This window comes from Chlorocebus sabaeus, chromosome 25 (assembly GCF_047675955.1).
Source record: "Chlorocebus sabaeus isolate Y175 chromosome 25, mChlSab1.0.hap1, whole genome shotgun sequence".
NCBI classification, from domain to species: domain Eukaryota; kingdom Metazoa; phylum Chordata; class Mammalia; order Primates; family Cercopithecidae; genus Chlorocebus; species Chlorocebus sabaeus.
The window spans coordinates 41,893,251-41,912,534 of record NC_132928.1 but is presented as its reverse complement, the minus strand read 5'-3'; the positions used below and the strand labels follow the sequence as shown (position 1 = coordinate 41,912,534).

The 19,284-nt window shown below is 36.6% G+C and overlaps 1 pseudogene; it reads left to right on the top strand.

Moving 5' to 3' along the window:
* The first annotated feature begins 377 nt into the window (after positions 1–377).
* On the top strand, positions 378–3,202 carry LOC103230413 (single-stranded DNA-binding protein 3 pseudogene; annotated as a pseudogene).
* Positions 3,203–19,284: the final 16,082 nt, after the last annotated feature.

The window sequence follows — 19,284 nt, the reverse complement described above, 5'->3', positions numbered from 1 at the left end:
ACAAGCTCTCTTGTCCGACACCATGCAAGACATGCCTTTGCTCCTCCTCTGCCTTTCACCATGACGCCATGACTGTGAGGCCTACCCAGCCACGTGAAACTGTGAGTCAATTAAATCTCTTATCTTTGTAAATTACCCAGTTTGGGTATGTCGTTATTAGCAGCATGAGAACAGAATAATACACCTCCTAAAACAAACTTCAATGTCCTTTAACATAATAGAGCAAAATCCAATCAACAATGAAATGTTCACCGTGTCTGTGTCTGTTACTTAATAATAATAATAAAATACTACACATGTGAAGTAGCAACATTTTAAGACCAAAAACCAAAACTATATGACTCAATAAAAATACTGGGGGGGAGGGAGGGGAGCGCGGCTAGGAGAGCGCCAGCGAGCGAGCGAGCGAGCGCCGGGGAGGGGGCCGGGAGCGAGGGGCAGCTCGGGAGAGCCGGAGCGGTAGCGGCGGCGGCGGCGGCGGCGAGGCTCGGCGCCCTCTTCCCTGCAAACCATGTTTGCCAAAGGCAAAGGCTCGGCGGTGCCCTCGGACGGGCAGGCTCGGGAAAAGTTAGCTTTATACGTCTACGAATATTTACTGCACGTAGGAGCACAGAAATCTGCACAGACCTTCTTATCGGAGATTCGATGGGAAAAAAACATCACGTTGGGAGAACCGCCTGGGTTTTTGCACTCGTGGTGGTGAGTGCAGCAGCTGCCCCGAGCCCCGTGCTTGGCAACATTCCCCCCAACGATGGGATGCCGGGAGGCCCCATCCCAGGCCCCATCCCGCCAGGTTTCTTTCAGGGTCCTCCGGGGTCACAGCCCTCGCCGCACGCACAGCCTCCACCTCACAATCCTAGCAGCATGATGGGACCCCACAGTCAGCCTTTTATGTCACCGCGATACGCAGGCGGCCCCAGGCCCCCGATCAGAATGGGAAACCAGCCTCCAGGAGGAGTTCCTGGGACACAGCCATTGCTGCCCAATTCCATGGATCCCACACGACAACAAGGCCACCCCAACATGGGAGGATCAATGCAGAGAATGAACCCTCCCCGAGGCATGGGGCCCATGGGCCCTGGCCCACAGAATTATGGCAGCGGCATGAGACCACCACCCAACTCCCTCGGCCCCGCCATGCCCGGGATTAACATGGGCCCAGGAGCTGGCAGACTCTGGCCCAATCCTAACAGTGCTAACTCAATTCCATACTCCTCCTCATCACCTGGTACCTATGTGGGACCCCCTGGTGGTGGCGGCCCTCCAGGAACACCCATTATGCCCAGTCCCGCAGATTCAACAAATTCCAGTGACAACATCTACACAATGATTAATCCGGTGCCGCCTGGAGGCAGCCGGTCCAACTTCCCAATGGGTCCCGGCTCAGATGGTCCGATGGGCGGCATGGGCGGCATGGAGCCACACCACATGAATGGATCGTTAGGGTCAGGCGACATAGACGGACTTCCAAAAAATTCTTCTAACAACATAAGTGGCATTAGCAATCCTCCAGGCACCCCTCGAGATGACGGCGAGCTAGGAGGGAACTTCCTCCACTCCTTTCAGAACGACAATTATTCTCCAAGCATGACGATGAGTGTGTGATCCCCCCTTCTCCGAGACGCTGAGAGAGCGGGCATTGCAGGCGGGAAGATGCCAGAAATTATGCAAGAAGTGAGGTGTCATTATCCAGGAGCTGGTGGGGAGGGCGTCTCCCTGCTCCCCTCAATCCCCTCCCACCCCATCCACGCCCCCCACCTTTCCCAATTTTAGTTTCATGCAATAAAAAGGCCGAACTTTTTATTCCATAAAACATGAAGGACAAAACTCAAAAATGTATTTCAAGTCAGTGACCAGAAAAATCGCACCCCTTGCCCTTTCCCCAAAGGACATTTTCCGTACACGACACTTTTTTGTTTTTTATTTGGGGTTTTACCGTTGGGATTTTTTTATTTGTTTTTGGGGGGGGTTTTTGGGGAAAATTTTTTTAAATGGAAGCTTCTAGCAAGCCCCCCACCCCAATCAACCTCTATGCTTTCTTCTTAAAAAAAAAACAAAAAACAACAACAAAAAAAAAACCAGAAGCCCTGCTGTGTATCTGTCCCCAAGCCCTTCCACCAGAAAAGCTAGTCTAGGTGTGAGAGCCCACGTTGTCTGTAGCCATCAAAAATAATAATAATAAACTGGACAGTTTACAATCGGTGGTTTCTTTCAAAAGGCCTTTTTTGGAAAGAAGAAAAGGCAGTCACCGTTTTCCACTTGGGGTTTTGGTTTGTGCAACAGGCAGGGGAGGAGCGGGAATGCGTTTGTTCTAGCTTGATTTCTCTGGCAACGGCAGTGGCACGCTTGGACCTCAGAACCCAGCACCCTCATCCTGTGGCCAGAGGGGCCGGACCACCAGCCCCTTTCAGGATTCCACCACAGCCCAGCCCATCGCCGTGACCCGGTGGCATGCACTGTTCCCAGGATGCCTTCCTCCTCCTCTCCTGGACCTCCCAGCCCCTCCTCCGCCCCCACCCCAGTCTTCCCAGTGAGAATCCTGCCAGCTGGGTGGTGGCCTGACGCAGAGTAGGAGAGGCTGCCACTGACAGGATGGCTATGACCTGGGACATGGAAACAGTGACCTCCACGTTCTGGTCCCGAGATCCTCGCATCAGCGTCATCATGTGCACCGGCTGGGGGGCTGGAGTACCAGTTTTCTTTGTTTTTTCTCTTTATTCGTCCTTTCTCAAAGATGGGATACTGACCAGAATTGCTCTGTATATGCTTGGGACTGGATGGAAAGACTTTGGAGCAGCTGTGGGGGGTGGGGGGACACCGACAACCAAACAGACGTGCTGTCTCCGGTCCTGTTTTTATTTTCAAAAACCAACAAGCCCGACGGTGGAGCCTGTCCCCTCCCGGGAGGGTGCTTATGGCCCCGCTCACCTCATCACCCCACAGAAACCTTTGTGTCTTGCCCTGGAAGACACCCGAATTCTTTGTACATTGACATGCCCTTCTCCTTCCTCCCTCCCCTGTAGCTGGTCTTTGTTTTACTCCCTCCCTTTCTGATCCATGTATATCATATTATGTGAGATATCATCTGCCTGAAAAAAGACTTTGTGCGGATTATTGGGAACATTGTAGCTGTTTCTGTGTTTTTTCTTACCTTGTAGTCTGGTTCTGAATTAAGAGAGGAAAAAAAAAAGTAATTATGATACATTGTAGTTTGTGTACGATATATGTTGATAACGTTTTATTAAAGGGACATCTTTTTTCCGCAAAAAAAAAAAAAAAAAACATCCAAAATTGAGAAAGATGACGGAATTTAGACAAGTCTTAAAATATGCTCAAAGATTTAAAGTAAAATTTGAACATGAGAGAAAAGTAAAATATAAAACAATTAAAGGGAAATAAAATCTACAATGTCTGAAATAAAAATTCATCAATGGGATTAATTATAGACTACATAATGGAGAAAAAAATATGATTGAACTTGAAAGCACAGTAATGGGAACTACGCAAAATGAAGCAAAGAGAGGAAAAAGACTGAAAATAGTAGCAGAGTCTCATTATTTAGGACAATACCAAGCTTGTCTAACATATCAATTTGTACCATGTGGATGGAGGAGAGAGGTAGAAACAAATAGGCAGATATGGAAAAAACAAACTGAAAAGATAATAGCAGAAAATGTTTTAATTTTAATAGAAACTATAAATCTGTAGGTATAAAAAAAACTCAAAGAAAAGCAAGTAGGATAAATACAAAGAAAACCACTCCTAAGAATATCATAATGAAATTGAAAGCAACTAGTGTCAAAGAGAATATTTTCGTTCTTTTCTTTTTTCTTTATTTGAGACAGGCTATCCCTCTGTTGCCCAGGCTGGAGTACAGTGGGAGGACCTTGGCTTGCTGCAACATCTACGTCTCTGGCTCAAGAGATCCTCCTACCTCATCCTGCCAAGTAGCTGAGATTACAGGTGTGCAACACCACACTCATATAATTTTTTTTTTTTTTTTTGAGATGGAGTCTTACTCTGTTGCCCAGGCTGGAGTGCTGCGGTACAATCTTGGATTACTCCAACGTCTGCCTCCCAAGTAGCTGGGATTACAGTCATATGCCACCATACCAGGCTAATTTTTTGTGTTTTTAGTAGAGACAGGGTTTTGCCACGTTGGCCAGGCTTGTCTCGAACTCCTGATCTCAAGCAATCCACCCACCTCAGCCTCCCAGAGTGCTGGGATTATAGGTGTGAGTCACCGCACCCAACCCAGATAATGTTTTTAACATTTTTGTAGTGACAAAGTCTCACCATATTGCCTTGACTGGTCTCGAACTCCTGGACTCAAGTGATTCTCCCATCTTAGCCTCCCAAAGTGCTGGGATTACAGGTGTGAGCCGCTGTGCCTGACTAATGATGATATTTTTAAAGTAGTCAGAGGTAAATGATTTCCATACAAAGGAACAAAGATGAGAATTCACAGACACATTGTAGAAAATTATACAGTCAGGAGAGAATGGGGAATATTTTTGAAGTGCTAGGGAAAACAAATAAACACATCATTTTCCAACAGTTGTTCTCTTTTTCCCCACTGCCCGATGTGCTTTGCTGAGGTTCAAGGACTGTTTCTATAGGAAGAAAGTTTTATTAACATTCTGGTGTTATTACTTGCCTTATGAAATTATAGAAACATCGTAGTGTATATTTTCACAAATTGCAGATTAGTGCAGCAATAAATATTCATTACACTTAAATAAATTTATTAATAGGTAGACATTTTAATACTTTTACCTTCTATTGCAGAGGGAAAATATATTTTCTTCCCATGTTAGTTTCATGACGGAGGCCCCTATAACAAAAGACAGATTAACAAGAGAATAGCATATGAATTTATTTGATATAAGCTTATGTGACACAGGAGTCTTAAGAACTCAAGACACAAAGAAAAAGGCTAATGTGTATTTTTGTGTCTAGGTTTATTGAAGAGTGTACAGGTGTGCAGAAATATGATTGGAGGACAAAATTGTATGATCTAATGCTAAGAAACTGAGGGGAACTTAGGAAGTCTTGCTAGTTCAGATTTTTCTCTGTGTTCCTATGTCTTCAGGGGTAAACATGTTTTTTGTTTTGTTTTATTTTGTTTTCTTCAAGGTACTGGAAGGGCACCTCTCGAATGGAAGTCTTCTATCCTGCTTCAAGGGAAAAGGGAGAGAAAGACAAAGGGTGATCTGTCTAGGTTTTACAGCCTACTTTGGGAGACAAGGCAGAAGGAAGAGCGAGAGTGGACTTTCTACTTTTACTATTCTCTCAAATGTCAACATGCTGTATTTTGGGGTAGCATGTCCTAAACCCCAAACTACCAAATTTACTTTTTAAATGTTATCTTTTCCCACAGGTATATTCTAAACAAAATTTATATTTTTCTAAGTAAAATCCTCACAGAATTATGCAGCAAATTTCTCACAACTTTATCTGGGGCTGACAATAAGGTAATGATTGTAGCAAAAATCAAAAACAATTGTGCATCTGAACTCGAGTTACAGATGAAGCTGGTGCAACGCCAAATTGAAGCTGTGCTCAGATTTGTATAATTGAGAGACACAAGAGCTAGTGATTAAAAACTGAAAGAATAAGAATAACCCAATGTGAATTAGACTGGAACACAGAGAGTGACATTAAAAGCATAGAATTAGGAGGCAGAATGAATGCTCAACAAAGGCTTTTCACCATTGTCAAGAAAGCCACTGAAATATTCTCTCTGTGGGACATTTGTAGCAATAGCTAGCCTTGTACTAATGGAATAACAATGCATAAAAGTCATAAAAGAGAACAAAGGTGCAACTTAACAGAAGATATATGCTCAGTATGCAAAACTCCAGGAAAAATATGGTCTTAACTACATGCTTCAAAAGGTAGCACATCAATCTTTAAATAGAGAATACAAAGTAAATAATTCAAAGAACATTTCTTAAACAGATAAAACAAAGTCATAAGAATAAGAACTTCATTTGCCAGTGTTTCCATATGGAAAACTATGGAAAGAAAAGAGAAAATAGAAAGCTTTTATAATTTATGTATTAATAAGAGACATACCCCAAGGTACTTAGATCTTCATATTTTAAAAGAGGCTTGTTTTTGTATAAAGCAGAGCTATCACACAAAAAAATATTAGTAAAGTGTATCCCTTTCTTTAAATGTGGAGAGAAAAAAAAACTAAAAGGTTGCTAAAATAACAAGAATTAACATGTTATTTATGTCAATTGAGTATTTCTAATAAAATGGATGGTATTGTTACTGTATTTATGTCTTTATTCATTTATGTTTGACAAATTAAACAAACAAAAGGTGGATGGTTACTGGTGAGACAGGCTGGTTTCAACTACAGCTGAATTCACTGCATGCATTATGAGAATCACTGAGGTGCTTTTGTGCTTTGAGTTTTAATATTGCCACATGAAAATGGGGCATCAGAAAATGTGTCAAATGTTGAAACCATTTCTTTCTGTCTTTCATCTGGTTTTGTCTCCAAATTGGAGGATGCTCAAAGGACTACATTAAACAAAATTGGGATTTCTATTCTATCCTGACTTCACACTGCTCCTTCCTTAAGGACAGAAAGAGTTGCAGTCCATTGCAATTTACATTTGATTTCAATTTAATTTATTTTGGTTTTGCCCTTCTTTAGTTATAAGCTAGTCAAATAATTAGCTAAATATGAATAATATGTCATTTCACATCACAGCTAGCAGAACTTCTACTTAACACTGAGACTAACCATCTCTTTCTTCCAAGAGTTACTACTGTTTTGTTAGTTGTTACATAAAGCTCTGACTGGCATCAACCTAGTTTTCCTGCAGAATTTCAAGGATTGTGGAAAGGCCATATAAAAATACATTTGAAAAATATGAATAATTTAATAAACATGGAAATGAATAAAGAGTTTACATACAAATTAACATAAGGATACATAAATTTATAGGTAAGTCAATGAATGTAAGTTAAAATAGCACCATATAATTTGGAAAAAATTAAAAAACATTAATAATTTCCAGTATTACCTTTGTCAAAGAAAATTATCAGAATTTTTTAAAGTTAAAATTTCATATATTTCTAGACTCAGAAATACATACCTAAGATTGTCTCCTACTTGCTGAAGAAATAATTAAAATACATTTATTTCTACAAAGTTGTTACTAGCCAGAACTTAAAACAACCTAATTAATCTATGAAATTCAGTGCAAAAATATCTTATGCAATGATTGTAGATAATTACATAGAAAACTATAAAAACAAGACAAAATATGTCAATTAAATAAGAGTAATAATAGATGTCCTGTTAGAAATAATTTTGCCAAAGAAGTTCAGAGCTAGGATAAAAAGTCAAGTTTAGAGGGTAATATTTCTATTCAATCCTTCATTCATTCTTATGACATTAAGGGTGAAGTTTTATTTATTAATTCATTCATTTTATCATCTATTCACTTTTTAAACTGTTATTTATTACAGGCACTAGACTAGCTGGTGCTCATAAAAAAGAAATTAACTCTTTTGTTTTTTAATTGATAGTTTTTGCAGAGTCTCAGCAACTGCATTTGGGGCCTATATACAAATTAAGGAACAAAAAATGACCTGTTCTTGAAGAATTGCAAAAGGATACCTGTTCTGGGTATATCAATGAGAAGGAAAGGTCTCTTCTGGTAGATGTAACCACATTGTTCAGGGAACACAATTGGCAAGGAAGGCAGAGGCTGCATTACAGCTCTTGCTTCTGCCGCATTGGCCAGGCACTGTTACGTAGAACATACCCTGACAATCTTGTTCAGAGAAACTAGAACGTGGAAGACATTGCTGAAAATATAGAGATGTAATTGAATCCATTTACTTTTATATTTTCTATATAACCTTACTCACATGTGTTGAAGAGAGCAAATGCATTGGCATGGCAATTAGAAACTATTTCAGAATCTTCTGGATAATTTGGAATCTGGGTCTCCATCATTGCTCAAGCAAGTAACTGTACAATGTTTAATGAAAGGTAAGCAATAACTTTGTTCTAGGTTGGGGCTACAGCAGAGCAAAAAATGTTTGTGTGCAGTCTATTTAGAGTTTAAGAGCAGTGTGAAGACAGCAAAACATGCATTCTAATGACCTTGACTGAATTGATCAAGTTATAATAGTAGCTGTGATCAAACAAGATAATTTCCACAGTCACTTAAACTTTTGATATCAACTGGGGAAAAATATTTTGATGAAACTAACTCTAAATCCTATTTCCTTCCTTTCTCAGTTGTTGTATTCCGTAAGATATGAATTTGATAACTGGACAAATTTTGTTGAGTATTGAGGGGGTGGCAAAGAGCAAAAAAAAAAAAAAAAAAAAAAAAAATGACCTGGTTTAAACAGTCTTTAGGATTTTTTTCTGTTTTTTTTTTTTTTCTTTCACATTGTTCAGGTATGTTATCTAAAGGGTTTATTTGAAAAGTGCTTTTATTTTACTTTATTTTGATTACAGGTTGGTAGTATTATAGAATAATTGAAGATGCAGAAATAGCAAAAGAGCAAAAGGATGGTTACTAAACAGAAGGAAATCAGTAGCTTTTGTTTCATCAGCAAAGAGAGCTCATTTCAGATATCAATTATGGCTTGCATACATATCTGTAATCAGCGCTTCTTTAATCTGAAATCCTTAATGAACCCCTAAGAATATTGCTTCCTTGTGATTTAATCAATGGAAAGAAGTACATGGTAAACAAACTTCCTTTCCTTGTATCTTTTATAACTTATTAAGAAAAAGTTTTGCATTTTGCGTTTGTTTTAACTTTATGCCATTGTGAGTTTTGGTACTTTGATTATTTTAAAATAGTCTAAAAAGGATTTCTTCTGAGACATTGACATTAAATTTTCTTATTAGCCATCAATATACATAAAATCAGATTGTGATTTTATACATAAAATGCATAAAGAAAACACTTTGTGGGCATCTGTTTTATGAATTGTTACATTTACATGTTAAAATTGTGCTGCAAATGAAATCAAATGGAATGATAATGATTTTCTTTCAATACTAATAAGAACTGAAAATTTTTTTACAATTGAATAATTAAAGTTCAACACAAAATGAGAAGTAAATTAAAGTTAAAGTTAAAGGAGTTAAGAAGTTTAACTAACAATTCTATCTACTAATTCAAGTTACTAGATGGAGAAGAAGCTATAAAGATACAGCTGATAAGAACTCGGCTTAAAAGCTATGCTTTCTCTTTAAATTCACATAAATTAAAAATATCAATAAAGAAACAAGGTAATAATTATTTCATTTCTTTTAATATCTTTATTGATTGAAGCTGTGATATACTAAAAGGTAATTAGTATAGTTTTTGAGATTCCATATTTGTAAATTCAATTTGAGAGGCAGATATGTATGCATATATTTATATATCACTTACAGTATCAAAGTGAATTCAACCCTAACTTTTGTAAATTCTATTTAAAAGTAAATTCAAAACTAAAGTTAATATTTATTAAACATTTACACCATCTAAATATTTTGTACAAACTGACTCATCCTAAGTATCACAATGCTATTATAAACTTCACGTTAAAAATGAGAAATCTAAGGCAGAAAAAGGGGTTAAAAAATTGCCCAAGATTACACAGTGAGCAAATGGCTCCTTAAAACACCTATGCAACTGGACTTCAAGACATTATGTTCCAACCAGGATGCTATTCTTTTGTAACCACAGTACAATATTCTCAATATATTACAACAGTGATGTTTTTAGGCAAACACAGTATTGATGAAAAACGTCTTTGACATGAATATCCTGTTTTCATCAAATATTAAACACCATATGGAACCATAAGGCAAACTCCTGAAACTCTTCAAACTTGCTTTTCATTTTTTTCCCAATAGAGTCAGACATAAGAATCCATGATTGAATTATTTTTATATACTGCCAAAGCATTTTTCCATACAATGTTGCTATGGACTAAAGTAGATAAATTTCTACATTTTGATGTCCTTTTTGAAGGAAGAAAGAAAAAGGTTTTCTCTTTTAAGCAGTGTATTTGGGTGATGGAGACCTGTTAATAGCACTCAGGTCTTATGACTCGTCTGTGGTCCAGGCCCTTGCTAGGCCAGGGAAGTTTAAAAAGTTCGAGAGGAATAAGTCTATTATAACGGATATTCTTTCACTCTTCCATATAATTGCCCTCCACTTACTGCTTCCTCTTTCCTTTCTCTTCTTTCTCCCTTTTATCTTTTTCAATGTCTTCTTATAACTTTTTCTTTTCCTTTCCATTCTACTGGTATTATATCTTAGCTCCTATGGTGGGTATACAGTATTTGTTTCAGTTGAAACTACATGCAAAGCATTATAAAAAATACTGTGATGAACCATACTGCTTGATAATTTAATTTTGTCCTAAAAATAATTATTATTTGGGGACATTTTAAATAAAACTAGTTTTAGTGCTAATTTCTTTATATTTGTGAAATAATTTTCATAAGAGTATCTTCTTTTTAATAATACACTCTAATAAACACTTTAATGAAGAAAAATAATAGGTTAATCAACATCCCAAGGCTTCAAAATTACTTAGTCACTGCACATGAAATAGAACTTAGATTCTCAGCTATTCCTCAGCCTGTGATCTCTCTGCTACATTTTTCCATGGGCACTAAAGGTGGGCTGAATCAATAAAATCATTAAATTGCTATCATGTGCTAGGTACTCTTCATGTTAACAAAGATATATATGATATTTCTGCGTGTAATTCGAAACCACAAATATTATCATCCATAACTCTGAGTTCAGTACAAGTTAGTGTATACTTACTGTACATACAGGTTTTGAGAATCAATGAGGGATTCCTTGCACCAAAATATTTCCATCAGTGCTTCTCTGCAGGCCCTAAAATTAGAGTCATTATTTCTACAGTTGAAGATTTATAAGTTTTTGAGAAGTCCCCATGTCCCTCAATTCATTAGAAACATATTGTTTAATTCTTTAATAGACAGCTAGGACTTTAGTGGATACAACCTGAGATGGATACCTGGTAATTTATAGAAGACTCCACAAAAACTGAGAAAATAGCACAGCACAGAAAGGAGAGAAAGAGGTGGGAAGGAGAGGCCCAGAGACAAATTTCATGCTCATCATACTTTTAATTAGAGCTGATTTAGTTGCCAGTCTTACTTCATGTCTGACTCTTCTCATTGGAGAATAGCATCATTCACTTTTAGAGAATTGTGTAATTCACTTGCTCTCTAGCTTGCAATCAATACCAGATGTTTTTCTGAATTACTTCTCTTTTTTTTTTGAAATTGACCAGTATTCCCACAAAGTCCCCGTTTGAAAGTCCTGCTATCCTAAGGACTGAGCAATGAAAAAGTCAACAGCTTTGTCTACTAGGCTTTCTCTCATTCAGGCATATCTGTGCCTCCAAGTTTTCACATTAATTTACTCATTGATCCCATTAGTCATTCATTTAAGAAATGTATTTTGATCTAGAATATACCATGGGGGAAAATGAATACTGTTCTTATAATTACAAACACACACACACACACACACACAAAATTAAAAATACATATGTATATTTACAAACATATATATATGTAGACAGATGGAGAAATTTGTAAGTTATGGAGCTCAATATGATAATTTTGTATATCTTCTATGTTATTTGGTGACTCAAGATAAAAGGCATGTCCTTTTGTGAATCTAATTGCTATGCCTGCCATTCATCTGAGCTGTTCTGTAGTATCATCTGTCACTAATGCATTCTCCCAGTACTTCACTAGGCAACTACCTTCTGCTAATCTAATTAAATAATTTAAGCCATGATGCTAATGACTAATGCAATCTTTATGTGGAAATTAACAATCCTAGATACTGTTAGGTTTATCATAGACTCACAGGACTTTAAACCTAGACAGCTAAATATGTTCTTATATATTGTCTCCTATAACCACGTACTACACATGGAGATAATGATGTTCAGAGGGGCTTTTGTAAGATTGCTGGGGGCCAGGACAACAATCTGGGTCTCAATTACCAGTTCTTTGGTCATTGAATTAAATTTAAAGCTCTTAGTAGGTCATTTAATTCCTAAGCCCAAAGAGTTTTCTATGGAGATTTTAGGTATCATGATTGAAAGGCATATTGGAAAAGAAGAAGGTATTTTTAACTAAAACGGTCTTTAAAATCACACAACATAGAAAACACCACTTGCCCTGCTTTCACCAAATATGAGAAGGGCGTATTGTTAGTTTATTAGTTTCTTCTCTTCTGAGAGACACTACTAAGTGCTTCGAATACTGTCCTTATTTGAGTTAGTAAATTGCCAAAATACTGTATTTCAGTGTTAATGATTTTACTTATTTTGATATGATATCTGAGTGCAATTAGTATTGAGGCAGCAGATTTCCCATACATCTGACTAGAGATTAAACCATTGAATTTATTGAACCTCACTATCTGGGGTTAGGAACTTAGTGTCCTACAGGAAAACAAATCTTCAAGTTTCCTAAATAGAAAAAGGAGTTCACATTTCAATGTAGACTGGCATGTCTTTCTTAAATAGAAAATATGGTCTCTGACATTAAAATGAAAAGTCTGCACACATAATATTATTTACACTACAGTAAAATGTTTTGTTGTCAAGCATTACAAATTCAGATTGCATGGCTTCCTTATTGAGTCTGTACTCTCTCTCTGATCCAATACTTTTATACCCAGTGTCACTTAAAAGAAGGCAGCATTTGAATCTTTGTGTATTCTCCTAGCAGCTAAACAAGCTTCAAAAGCAAAGCAAGGCAGTGACCTTGAAATGTACCCTTTGCCATAATAAAATAATGTTTATTTTTTTACCCTGGTAGACAGTTTGCAAGATGTAATATTTCTCTTTTATATTCAGATCCTAAGTCAGATGCATTTCCCCTGGAAATATTTTTCAAAAGGAGCTTAAGAAAGTTTTCTAAAAAATAAAAAATAAAAAATAAAGCATACTTTATGCTTTTAAAATTTATGCCCAAAGCAGCAAAGGTAAGAGTTCAGGATGTAATTAACTTAAAATATACCCTAGAACATATCTGACTCATCATGCTTTAATGAGTATCCGTAAGTAGGTGATCTCTGCAAAAATAAAACAGAATACTGATTACAGCGGCCTTGACTCCTACCTGAATAGAAAACGTGTAGGGTGTATTCCTGGAGGAAGTTTTAATGTCACGGAACAGAAATTTCAAAAAAAAAAAGAAAAGAAAAAAACACTTGGCAATTTAATTTTCTTGGCTTGCCAAGGGGTAAGAAAAAGACAGGTCAATAAGATGTTAGTATACAGCAAAGAAATAGTTTCTTCCTATCACAGAAATTAAGAAATATAAAATATTCAGTGCTTGTTTAGAATAAAAAGATTTTGTCTCTCACACACAGAGTAATATTTTGTATTTAAAAAACTAGAATTAAGATGGAGGAACTGTGGTCTCATATATACCCACAGATTTAAAGTGACACAATTGATGCATTATTTAAGTCTTATTGTTAGGCAATCTTTCCATAGTTCTTTTTGTAGAAAATACAGTAATATGCATGAGTCCATCAGCATACCCTTGAATACACCGATTGTCTATGCTGCATCAAGTGTTGGTACTAAGAACTTTTAAATGTTTAGGACATTATGTTTTAAAAATATGGCATTCTTTTATTTGTAATATACACAGCCTTCTACTGGAAATTTGAAACTTTGGAAATAGAAAATAAAGGAAAGGAATAGAAGGCCAAAATGTAGACAAATGAAATTTATAAAAATTCTTTATCTTCCATCTTATTCTTGCTGAGCTATTTGAAAAATTATTTTGCATCAGACATTAGGGAATAGAACCCAGGAGGAGACCTATGGGAATATGACTTCACAAGCCTGCATAAAACATCTGTTTGAGATATAGAGGTTGATTCATCCCCATAGAAAAGGGAAAAGTAAAGAAAGATCAAAACACAGTAATTATAAATTTGATGAAATTTTTATTCTATATTCCTCTGACAGTTGGCAAGGAAGACTTTTAAGTAAAAGAGATAATTTTAACAGTTCCTAACAAGGGTATTAACAAACAAGGGAACATGGAATTGTATTCCCACATATTGTTTATCTTTGAAGAAAACCTACACTGACACCTAGTAAGAACAGGAATATGCTAGGCATTTCGTGCTCTTACTAGGTATCAGTGTAGGTTTTCTTCAGAGTTCTAGGAATATACTAGGTATATATTTCACTATCTAATTGGTACAAAATTATTATCAGGCCATATCAACTCAGTACTTAGAAAATAATAACGAATGATATAACTACTTGTTTTTGCAATGTCAGCATCATTGGCAGGAATAAAATAATTGTGTATATTGAATCCATAATCAAGCTTTTATAAAACATTTTGAGTTACTACTATTTACCAGGGAAACTGAAAAGTTAAGATTTGGGCAGCCCCTCATGTTCACCTGCCTATCAAGGAGAGACACAAGCAAATAAATTACTAGAAATTGTCACCAAATTCTATCTAATCATGGAGAAGAAAGTCACTAACTCTAGACCAATCAAGAGTAGCAAAGAAGAATTCACAGAAGTGAGCATTTGAACTGTTTTAATGTTTGAATAGGAGTTTGGTTCAAAGTTGGCTAACACAGGAAAGATTTTGTGCTGTCATGGCAGCAGGTGTATATTGAGATATGAAGAGGTAAGAGAGTGGACAAGGTATGTAACCATGGTGAGAAAATAAAATACAGATTTCAGAGCAGTCACAGGTGGTTTTGTGATGATGTAAATGATGGTCAACTGGGGATGGAAGTGAAACAACCGGAAAGTTGGTGTGTTTCTCTTTTGTCTTAGCAGTGTGAATGACGGGATGTTGTTGCTATTGAGAATTCAGATAAAGAGAAAGACTAAGACAGGGATGTGGAATGTATGAGACTATGAGGAGATGTGGCATGTAGAATGTCCAAATGGCATCAGTAAAAAGAGTAGTAATTTTTCCAAGGTGTACCTGGTCTGTAAGTGGGGGTGAGGGTTGTGGGGGAGGAAGTGGTGGGTGGGTAAGGAGAGAGAACTTCTGGTCTACCTTCTCTTACCTCCTGGTGTTTAGAAATCCTCTGTATGAAGATTACATGGCAAGTAAATGAATATTCTGTAAAAAGACCTAGGGTATTGGGGAGTTTTTTGGCAAGGAATTTGACAAGCCCAGTGGAACACGTTCAGGAGAAATCAATAGTAGTAGAGTGATGCATAATACACCTCTGAAGAATGATTTAAATATGACTGGAGATAGGCAGCAAGAGAAGTTTGATATGTGCTTGTGGACAGTGGAGAATATGAAGACTTAATGTTTGAAATATAACTCTCTCTCTCTTTTTTTTCTTTTTTTGAGACAGGGTCTCACCCTGTTGCACAGGCTGGACTGGAGTGCAGTGGTAGAATCATGACTTACTGAAGCCTCAACCTTCTGGGCTCAAGTGATCCTTCCACCTCAGTCTTCTGAGTAGCTGGAACCACAGGCATGTGACAGCACACCAGGCTACTTTTTTTTTTGTTTTTGTAGAGACGAGATCTTCCTCATTGCCCAGGCTGATCTTGAACTGCTAGGCTCAAGTCATCCTCCCACCTTGGGCTCCCAAAGTGTTGGGATTATAAGCATGAGCCACTGTGACTGGCAAAGACTTTTTAATGTATGTAGTTGCTTTAATGTTTACAGAAACCCCATGATCCTGACCAAAAGAGAATGGTGAATGAGATAAAATTTTAAATTGAAGCATCCATTTATTATCTTCTTTGCCTCTTTTCTACACAAGTGAGGTCGTGGATTTTCTTTTCTGAAATCCTTTTGATGCCCTAGTCTTTATTGTTCTCCCCATTCTCAGAACTCCTGTAGTCAGATACGAGTATCTTGTCTTACTCTGTACTCTGCTAGTTAAATGCCTCAGAATGTAGTCTTCAGAGTTGGACTATATGTTTTTATTTGCCGTAGTGATGAAAGTGATGTTGAAAACATCACAGCTATTCAGTAAAGACCTGCCTAATTAAGTGGTTTTATGGCATGAGAATACCAAGCTAATGACTGAGTGGTTGGTTGTACCTTATGTGAGGGCCTTTTAACTTGTTTCTTCTATGGATGTCTATCCTCATCCCAAAAATGTCTTGCAAAGTCCAATTGGTCCTTTTTTATTAATCTAGAAAATTGCATTTACTTGATATTTATACAATTGAATGAACTGGTAAATTTAAATGGTTTGAAAAAGTTTAAAATTATTTCCTAATCTTGAGATATATGCCTCCTGGTACAGCTACAATAAAGTAGGAGAAAGATAATTAATCCTTATTAATATGACTGGATATTAACAAAAGAAGAAAAGGCAGCACTTGAAAAGGAGATACATGACTAGAAAAAAGAAGGAAAGCTATGTATTTATGGACATGCACCCACATGTTGATTAAAATAATCAGTTTCCTAGATGGCAAGCAAACCAGTGTTTATGACCTGAGGACATTACAATGGTAGAATCTGTTTTAATTTAATAAATGCATATTGAGGCCTACCATGTGCTAAACGCTCTTTTAGTAACTAAGACATAGTAGAGAAACAGAAGAAATTCCTGGTTACATGAACTGTGTATTTTGGTGAGAGTAAATATAGGTTGCCCATCCCTAACCCCAAAATCCAAAATCCCAAATCCTCTCAAATCCAAAACTTGTGAGTGACATCACTAGTGGAAAATTGCAGACCTGACCTCATGTGATGTGTTGCAGTTGAAATGCAGTCAAAACATTGTTTCATGCATGAAATTATTAAACATATTGTGTAAAACTACATTCAGACTATGTGTCTAAAGTGTATATGAAACAGAAATAAATTCCATGTTTAGACTTGGGTTCTATCCCTAAGATATCTTATTATGTCTATGCAAATATTTCAAAATCTGAAAAAATCCAAAATCCTAAACACTCTGGTCCCAAGGATTTTTGGTAAGGGATACACAACCTGTATACAATATTATAAATATATAATTGCATACTTATGAAAATTAAATTTCTATATATATTTCATAATATAAACTTACATCAAAGAAATTAGATATTTTAAATTCCAACATGATTTTCTCCTAATCATTTTGTGCTATTATTAGTTCTTCACTTTGAAGACTTAAAAAATGTTGAGAGTTTGCAAATTATATAAAAAATGTTGAGAGTTTGCAAATTATATTACTGCTGTGAATATTATTAGCTATGGGTATCACTGAAAGGAAACTATTTAATTAACTTGTAGATAAATTGATAGGCCCACAGAGTATTCTCCCCTCTAACTATTTTGGGATCTGTCCTTGTCCTTCATTGTTCTTGAAACTCACTCTCAATTTTTAAAATATAGTCTTTGTCTCTTTATAAAACCGTACTTTATAAGATTGCTTGCTAAAGACTTGCCACTAACATAAATAAAATGTGTTTGTGGAAAAATAGCAAATGATTGCAAAAACCCTGGCATCCACAAATGTTTAGATTCATTATGGTATCTTTGGTGATGGAGCTTAAGCTACATTTCATGAAGCACATAAATTTGAGGAAATATAACTACGAAATCTCAAAACAAGCAGCTTAACTAACTTTTAATCCTCCTTTTAGATGCATGAGTTAAAAAATATTCAATTATTTGCATCATCTGCTTACTACTTTTTAAAATTTCTTATCAGTCCAGTTCTGGAATGAGCCTTTGGTTTGGTTGATATTTGTAGACGTTTCTGTTGGGTGTAAGTTTTATGCCTATTGGAAGTTTAAACAGGCAATTTGTCAGTCATACTTTTCTACCTCCTAGAATGCAGGTCTGTATACCAATGTGTGCCTTATGCTTTCCGTTCCTGGCTAGTGACACTTCACTCAAGCATACTGTCCCAAATAGTTGTACACACTAGCCATTTCTTCACAATTCCACTGTTACTACTTTAAAACAGACAAAAATTCCTTGACATTTTTCTCCTAGGGAAGGAGCCTGAATATTCTCCCAGTAAGTGTGGGTAGGACTGTGAGTATTTCATCTGATAGAGTGTGGCAGAAAAGACTCTCTGTGTGTTCTGAGGTTAGAATATAAAAGACCATGACATTTCCAATATTGTTTGTGAATATATTGCTATGGGAGCATTAACTATTGGAAGAGAACATTTCATGTAAATGTTCCTTATTCATGTAATAAGTCTGAGTAAAAATACAGTTTATGTTTTTTTGTTTCATATAATTTTAATAATACCCAATGAAAACAGTCTTCTAGCCATCCTTGCCAAGAAGTTGTCTCAGACACTCTGCAATTGAATAACACCATCGACCTCCACCAATGCCACATGGATTAGAAGCATTTTCCAAGCCCAGTATAATTTGAATTCCAGATGTATAAATTTATACAATATAATAAGATCATTGTTGTTTTAATCCCCTAAATTTGGGGGTAGTTTGTTGTGCAGCATTAGATAACAGGAACCACCCCAACAAAATTTTTTTGACTTATGAGCCATTTAGTTTGCTCACAGCTCATTAGTTGGAGCAATGTTATTTGTATATTCATATCATAAAATACATAATCAGGTATTATTGGTTGGTGATGACATTTTAATGTTTTCCTTCCTCGAAGAGCATCCATATGCTAACATAGGTCAATATAGCCTAATTACATACTTCTAATGAACATATAATAGCCACGAGAATTTGAGAAGCAGAGAACATTTCTGGAGCTGAAAATTTTGTCTAGTGAATCATTGGAAAAGCCAATATAGGAATTTGCTCACTTGTAAACATCTAAGATTCAATTTTTAACTAAATGTGAAGATATACTCCACTTAGTAAAAGAAGACATTTTCAATTTTAACCATAGTTTATTTTCAAAATCAAACAATAAATTGTGAATAAATAATTAACTTCTAGCTTGGCCAGGGCTGGTGAAGTTCTTTCTAGTATGATCTCAGAGTCTTATAGCACTGTTTGTTTGGCAACCATACAGCAAAAATGAATGGACATGTTGTGTTGACGTGTTTGTGAAGTGAAACTGCACCTGCACTGGGGAAACTATGAGGAAGCATCTAGGCTTCAGGTCTGCATGACTCAAACAGTGCAAAGGAGGGGCAGGAACCAGAGGTTGCAGCTTCCACCTCCATGAGTGACAGCTTTGCAGATCTCATATGTGTCAGAGGCAAAACAAAAAACAAAAGACACAACTGTGTACTTGGGTGGTTGCCGAGACTCCCAGTGAAATGATGATGGACTTTTTGTATC